The following is an 8,095-nucleotide window of genomic DNA, read 5'->3' on the forward strand; positions in this document are numbered from 1 at the left end:
CTAGAATAATCCCATCTCTGTCCCTACCTACCCCCTTCTCTCTATATAACCAACTATTTGCTTATCATTCCTTCAGATTTTTATTAGCAAACATAAACAAATTAAATAAATATGAATGTAGGGACAAGTATACCCTCCTTTTGTCTCCTTGTTTATATAAAGGGAGCATACAACTGCTTTTCATCTTGTTTTTTTTTTTTTCCACCTAATCTATCTTGGAAATCTTTCATCATTTTTTTAAAACAGCAGCATGAGATTCCATTCTGTGGCCTTAGCACAGTTTGTTTATTTTTTATTGTTTGTTTGTTTGTTTTGCAGTGCTGGATATTCAACCCAGAGCTTTATGCATGCTAGGCAAGTGCTCTACCACTGAGCACATCCTCAGTCCCATGTAGCACAGTTTATTTAACCACACTTCATACTTTATAGGAAGACATTTGGATTATTTCCCAACTTGGTTTATAACATATAAAGCTGTAACAACTATCCTTTGATACATAGAATCATTTGCTTGTGAGTATATATAAAAAGTTGATACCTTTGAAACTTATATGTATGGGGGGGGGAACATTCTGGGGAGTGAACTCAGGGCCTCACTCATGTAGGCAAGCACTTTACCAACTGAGCTACCTCCCGAGCCCTAAAACTTTAAAAAAAATTTTTATTGACATTAAACTTACTACATTTGTAATTTTGATGGTTTTTGTCCAGTTGTGCTTCAAAGGGTTTGCACCATTTTGCACTCTCCAACAATGTTTGAGGGCATGCATTACAATTTTTAAAAGTGGGTATTTCTAGCTGGGTGGACCATACTGCGGTCCCAGCTACTTGGAAGGCTGAGACAGAAGAATTACAAGTTTGAGGCCAGCTTAGCAACTTATCCAGATCCCTGTCTCAAAATTAAAAAATAAGAAAGGGTTAGGATGTTGCTCAGTAGTGGAGCATTCCTGGGTTCAGTCCACAGAACTGGAGAAAAGAAAAAAGAGGAATTTTTAATTTATTTCTTTAATTTAATTAAATTCTTTAATTTCTTTCTTTAAAAATACTGTAAGTTTAAAAAAAAATTTTGCATGTGGATATAGTCTTATGGTAAAATATTTTAAACCACATGAATAAATGGTAAGAATTTCTTTTTTAAAAAATATTTATTTTTTTAGTTGTAGTTGGACACAGTACCTTTATTTCACTTATTTATTTTTATGTGGTGCTGAGGATTGAACCCAGGGTCTCGCACGTGCAAGGAAAGCGCTCTACCGCTGAGCCACAACCCCAGCCCTGAGTGGTAAGAATTTCAAGTTCTCTTTGGCCAACACTGTTTTCTTCCCTTCAAGCTTCTTCAACCCCTCACTTATTGTACACTGTTTAGTGTGCTAGTTAACAATTGTCAAACACAATAGCTTTTTCTCAGTTCTCACCCTCCTTGAGATCTCCAAAGATTTCTTCCCAAGATCCTCTCTTTTTGCTTTCCTGGCACAAACATTCTTGGGTTCTCTCATATTTTTCTGATGCTTCACCATCTGCTCTTGTTTCTCTTTCGTCTTTTGCCTTGAAAAACAGGCCTAATGATAGGAAATGTTTACTGAAGACTGATGATGCACAAGAACAACAGAACCCTGGCCACAAGAATGAGGTCTTGGGAGGATGGCAGATTGTTTGCTAGGGTGGCTGCAACAATTCCTCCTCTCTCTGTAAGCATATTTGCTAAGGCTGCCATAACAAAATACCACTAAGTGGGTGACTGAAACAAGAGAAATGTATTTTCTTCTGGTTCTCTAGGACAGAAATCTAAAGTCAAGATGTTGGCAGGGTTGGTTTCTTCTATAACCTCTCCTTGGCCCACAAATGGCTGCCTTCTCCTCCCTGTGTCTTCACGTGCTCTTCCCTCTGTACCTGCCAGCATACTCCTCTCCCCTTCTTATAAGAACACCAGCATATTGGATTAGGACCCTCTCTAATGAGCTCATTTTTAATATAATTACCTCTTCAAAGACCCTATCTTCAAATACAGTGACATCCTGAGTTACTTAGGGTTAGGACTTCAACATATGAATCTGGGGGACACCATTCAGCCAACGACAGTAAACTTGACCTTTACTTTGCTGTCGTTCCCATTAAAGGGTATAATATTTTTCTTCACTCCCTAAAGCTAGGCTGGCCTTGTGATTTGATTTGACCCACAGAATATGGCAGAAGCAATGTTGCATAACTTCCAAAATTAGGCTGTCCGTTTCTGCTGGCACTCTCTTGGAATGCTGCTAGCTGAGACCACCAAGTAAGGATGCTGGTCTAGCCTCCTGGGGGAATGAAGGTCTATGGAAGAGAAATGGTGCATGCCAGCCCTCGGTCAGCACTTCTAGTCATTTGAATGAGGTTACAGTGGCTCAGGCAGCTCTTACTGCCATCATCTGACTGTAATTTACATGAGTGAACCCAGCAAGTTCAGCTGAAGAAGTGCCTATCCAGCCCACAGAACAATGAGAATAAAATGTGGTTTGTTTTAAGCCACTAAAACATGATTATTGTTCTGACCCACTATTTTGAAATAGCAACAGTTCACAGATACTGGAGGAGATAAAGAAATTAAATATCTACAAAAGTGATGAGTTTCATAAAAGGAAAAATCAGGGTTGAGGCAAACAGTAGGAATCAAACTAGTGTGGGAAGAGGAGCTTCAAAGAGACGTCCTGGCTTGGGGAGGCTGAGGCAGGAGGATCCCAAGTTCAAAGCCAGCCTCTGCAATTTAGCAAGGCCCTAAGCAACTTAGTGAGACCCTGACTCAAAGTAAGACAGAAGAAGGGCTGGGGATGTTGCTCAGTGGTTAAGTGCCTCTGGGTTCAGTCTCCTGGTGCCAAACAAAACAAAAACAAAACAAAACACCAAAAAAACAAGCTTCCTGGGGAAGTGATGGTTGAGGTGAGGTATCTGTGACAAGCAGCAGAGGTAGGGCAAAGCTGGGGAGTAGAGCATGGAAAGAGGATGTGTGGACCAAAATCTACTCAAACATTTGCTCCCCCCCTGCACCGCCCTCCACCGGGGGAGTTCACTTCCCTATCAGTGGCACGTGGGTAAAAGTGGCACCGTGCTGTTCCGATCCTAGGCCTTGAGAGGCAACGTGTGGTTCTGCCTGTCTCTCTGGGAACTTCAGCTTCTGCCATGAGAACACTCCCCAGGCAGAATGCTATCCCAGCAGAACAGAGGGTACATGGAAGAGAGCCAGACCAAACCCACAGTGTGGAGCTGAGCCCAAACTGGATCAGACAAATTCCTGCTGACCCAAAGAACATGAGTAAACAGATAAATACTTCAGGTTATGTGCCACTGAGATTTTATGGTTGTTTGTTACATAGACTAGCTGACTAATAGGATGACTGGCATTCTAGAGAAAGAGTAAAGGCCACATGCAAAAGCCCACAAGCAGGAGAACATGCTATAGTTGAGCCAAAGCTGATCAGTGTAGCAGGAACCTAATGAGCAGGGTGGAGACTGGATCACCTGGAGGTTGGAAAGTCAGCAGATGCACATCATTTAGGGTTTAACAGGCCACGTTAAGACTTAGGAGCTTTAGCTGGGCACCACATGCCTGTAATCACAGCAACTTGAGAGGGTGAAGTAGAAGGATCATGAGTTCAAAACCAACCTCAGCAATTTAGAAAGGCCCCCAGCAACTTAGCAAGACCTGTCTCAAAATAAAAAATTAAAAGGACTTCTTGGGAGGTGGCTCAGTGGTTTAGTGCCCCTGGGTTCAATTCCTGGGAGAGAGAGAGAGAGAGAGAGAAAAGAGAGCGCAGCTACTATGGAAAACAGTATGGAAGGTCCCTAAAAAGTTAAAAAATGGGAGCCACCAACATGTACTCCAAGAGTCTTGCAGTTCCCCCGGATGCTGTTGCTTTGGGTGGGGTGGGGGAACTCGCTGGATCTGCAGCTGGTGGAGCAGTGTGCATGTCATTATGGATGAGAACTGGAGAGTCGCTGGAAGGAGACAACTTAGGCTCCGAGACGTTGTGCTTGTCAAACTCTTCAACCAGAATGGGAAAAGTTTTGCTGGATGGGGAGCTGATCTTGAGGTTCATGTTGCAAAAGTGGATGTCCCAGAGCAGAGAGGACTGAGTGGACGTAACTCTTCTTCCTACTCTTTATCATTGTAGAGATGGTGAATGTAGGTGCCTATCAGAGCCCAAGGACAAGTTTATGAAGTCCTTCTTAAATTTAGAGAAAGAGTGGGAGAGAGTAGAACACGTTTTATCCTGGCTTGGTCCAGGTTGTCCACTAGCTATCTGTGTGGATCAGGATTTGTCATCACTGTTTGACCAAAGACCCTGGATTAGTGGTTTGGGGATCACATATGGTTCTGCTTTCACTCTGCTCTCAGGACTGTAATTAGAATTCTGTGTATTTGTGGCAAATTGCCTTTGTTCTTCAAAAAGGCACAAATCACAGACATACACTTAAAAAATATTATTACAGGAATTTCATCAACCTTTGAAAAAAGTGGAAAAAGAACAAGAAGCTGATAAAGATATTCTGAAGAGGAAGCTGAGAGTAAAAAACAAACCCTTCGCACAGAATGCCACGTGATGACGCTGTGCGGGTCTGTCATTAACCACAGACAAACCCAAGTACATTTCTATAGATATTTTAATATTATGATTTTAGTAAAAACAGAATTCTGATCATTGCTTATATATTGTAGGGTTCTGTCTAGATTGTCATTAGATTGAAAAGTCATTGTTCTAAAAATTAAAGTGCTGGATAGAGAAGCTTGAAATATGATTTCAACAGCATGGTGGTTTAAATAATTCTTTAATTTTGGAAAAATCCTGGTACCCAACAATAAGATTTGTATATGTTTTATGATAATAAGCTGTTTCAATACTGAGTTGAAAAATTACATTCCCTCAGTATTGTTTTATTGGGGTATTTAAGAAGATTACTCGAGAGAAAATAATTTTTCTTTTTTGGCAGTATTGGGAATGAAACTTAGGGACTTGCACATGCTAAGCAAATGCTATCACTGAGCTACACCCACAACCCTTTTTATTTTTATATTTTGAAATGAGGTATCATTAAATTGTGCAAGCTGGTCTCAAACTTGTGACCTTTCTGCCTCAGTTTCCTGAGTAGCTGGGATCAAAGGGGTGTAACACCACACCCAGGTTGATATAATATTTCTTGGTTTCTCTGTGTGAAAAAATTTTTTCCCATGAATGAGAACTTCACTTATTGTTTTAAGAAATATATATTCCAACAATAACTCTGTGATATTTTTAGAGATAAAGTCCAAAATGTCCTGTTTTAAAATTATGCAACAAATAAACACTATCTTAATTAAACTGTGTTTTATTATATATGATAATACAGAATATACTATTTATTTAGGAAGTTTTTATAATTCCACAGTGTTCTCTTGATTTCTATAAATATTTATTACTTTTTCCCCCTGTCTGTTCAGTGTATGGTTTGTAGTTTTTAAATTTGCTATGAATTACATTTTTCATTTTTCAAATTGGGTGATAATTTCCTGAACATTATCATGTTTTGATAAATAGTATTTTTTGTTATTGTTTCAAATACAAGTTTACTGAGCAATTCATTAAATCAAGCTATTGATAATTTTGATAATTTAAAATTTTGGCTGCTCATCTCTAGTTCTACATCATTCTTGTTGAATCTCTACTTGAACTTTTTTTTTTTGGATGTGAAGGTGAACATTCCTGATTTTTATTTGATGTGGAAAGCCTTGGTATTTTACATTTTGAAAATTCACAGAAGCTTAATTTGGTATCAAATTTACATTCTATTCAGGAAAAATAAATTTTAAAATAGTATTACCATGTGATCAGTAATCTACCATATATATATATATATATATATATATATATATATATATATATATATTCCAAAATAATTCAAAGCAGGACCTCAAAAAGGTATTTATATATCAACATTCTTTATATACCAACATTCATTGTAGCATTATTCACAATAGCCAAGAGGTAGAAACAAATGCAAATGATGAATGTATAAAGAAAATCTAGTATATACATACAGTAGAATATTACACAGCCCTTAAAAAGAGATCACATGTTACAGTATGGATAAGCCTTGAGAACGTTATGTGATGTGAAATAAATCATTTGCTAAGGGACAAATACTGTAATCCCACTCCTATGAGGTATCTAAATTAGCCAAAATCATAGAAAGTAGAAAGATGGTTGACAAGGCAAGGGGGGAGGAGGAGGAGATATTAGTGTTAATGACATACAGTTTCAGCTTTGTAAAATAAAAAGTTCTAGATATATGTTGTACAATAATGTGAAATACTTAATGCTATTGGACAGTGCAATTAAAATGGTCAAGAAGGCAAATTTAATGTTATGTATTTGTAACCATAACTAAAAATAAAACTTGAGAAAAAGAAGGAATGAACAATTCATTCTAAAAGCACTGGGAAACCATTTTAGAGTTTTATACAGGTCAGTGACCTGCTCAGTAAACCCCTGCTCATCTACTAGTCTGCCTTCAGTTCTTGCCTCTACTTGTCAAGTTTGGGTCTGGCCCTGACTTCTCTCCAGTGTTCCATGCTAGATCACTAACTACCTTTGAACAGCTTTTTTTCTAGGTGATCAAAACAACCATTTTAAATTTAGTGGATTTAAATTTAATAGATCCTGGCCCGTGCACTGTGAATTCAGTATGATAGTCCCAAGCCTCAAGAGTCTCCTGACAGATAAATGTGACAGCCAGCCACAGTACAATAAAACAAATGCTGCTCTTTTCTGGGGGGGGGGCGGGGGGATGTCCTCTATCTTTCAGCCCTGCCTTTGCCTAGGAACCAGGTCAAAAATCACACACCTCCTTTAAGGTCTCTTCTTGGACTTTTCAGATTTAATCATTCCCTCCACAATTTACACTTGAGGCCATTATTGCTATTGGGTTGTCTGTAACTATATTTTCATGTATTTAACTAATTTATAAGCATTAAAATGAGATATTAAAATGGGAATTCTTCATTTTTCTTTGTATACTAGGGATAATAATTATTGCCTCTTAACTAACTAGAATCAATAGTTGATCTAATTCAACTTTCTCAAGAAAGTTGGGTGATTCAGCCTGTGTTCCAGCAGATCCTGGGGTGCTAAGGATAATGGCAAAGGAAGTAAAAATGGTATTTGGGGATAAAATATGCCCCCCTCCCAAATTCTTATGTTCAAGTCCTACCCCCAGAACCTCAGGATATGACTGAATTTGGAGACAAGCTCTTAAAAGAGGTGATTGTGTGAAAATGAAGTCATTGGGATGTCCAATCCCCCAATATGACGGGTAGCATTTTAAAACAGGCACTGAGAGAACACCTGAAGGCACCAGGAGAAGATGGCTATCTGCAGGAAACCAATCCTGTTGACACCGGGATTCCGGACTTTCCAGGCTCCACTACTATGAGAAAATTAATTTCTGTTTAAGTCACTAGTCTGTGGTGCTTGGTTATGGCAGCCCTAGCAAACTATCACAAAGTTATAACATTTGCTTTACAATAAATCAAGAAAATAACTAATTTCAGAAAAGAATCTGTGTTTGGAAACACAAATCCAAAAGGGCCCATCTCAAGACCCTCCTGTTTGGAGTTTGCCCTCCCTTCTGAAGAGGAAGATGTGAGGTAGAAGGGGGCAAGTGCTCTGTGCCTACACACATGGCTGGCTTGTGAGTCACAGGGCAGGCGTTGGCCAAGGGCCAAGATCACTCTGCCAGGATTTCATCAGGCACTCAGGAAAAAAAAAGAAGAGAGGGAAAAAGAAAACACAAGAGAGAAATTTGGAGTATATAACCTAAGAAGTAAAAAAAAAAAAAAAAAAAAAAAATCTATTCTTCTGCTAACAGCTATGTTTGCAACATCATGATGATACTCCTAAAAGCAGCCATGGACATATTTTTTGACTTAGAATCATTTCAGTGATTTTAACAGAGAACATTTTGCTTGGTTTAAAGAAATTTGAAGATCTCCATAGCCATTCTTGTTCCAACATGCAGAATAACTGGCTCTCAATTAGTTGTCTTGTTAAAAGGATTCACAGGGCTACCTATTATTAGTGTATATTAT

At 38.6% G+C, this 8,095-nt stretch overlaps 1 pseudogene; it reads left to right on the forward strand.

Moving 5' to 3' along the window:
• Positions 1-3,846: 3,846 nt before the first annotated feature.
• Positions 3,847-4,575, forward strand: LOC125610524 (annotated as a pseudogene).
• Positions 4,576-8,095: the final 3,520 nt, after the last annotated feature.

This window comes from Marmota marmota, unplaced genomic scaffold (assembly GCF_001458135.2).
Source record: "Marmota marmota marmota unplaced genomic scaffold, marMar, whole genome shotgun sequence".
NCBI classification, from domain to species: Eukaryota; Metazoa; Chordata; class Mammalia; order Rodentia; family Sciuridae; genus Marmota; species Marmota marmota.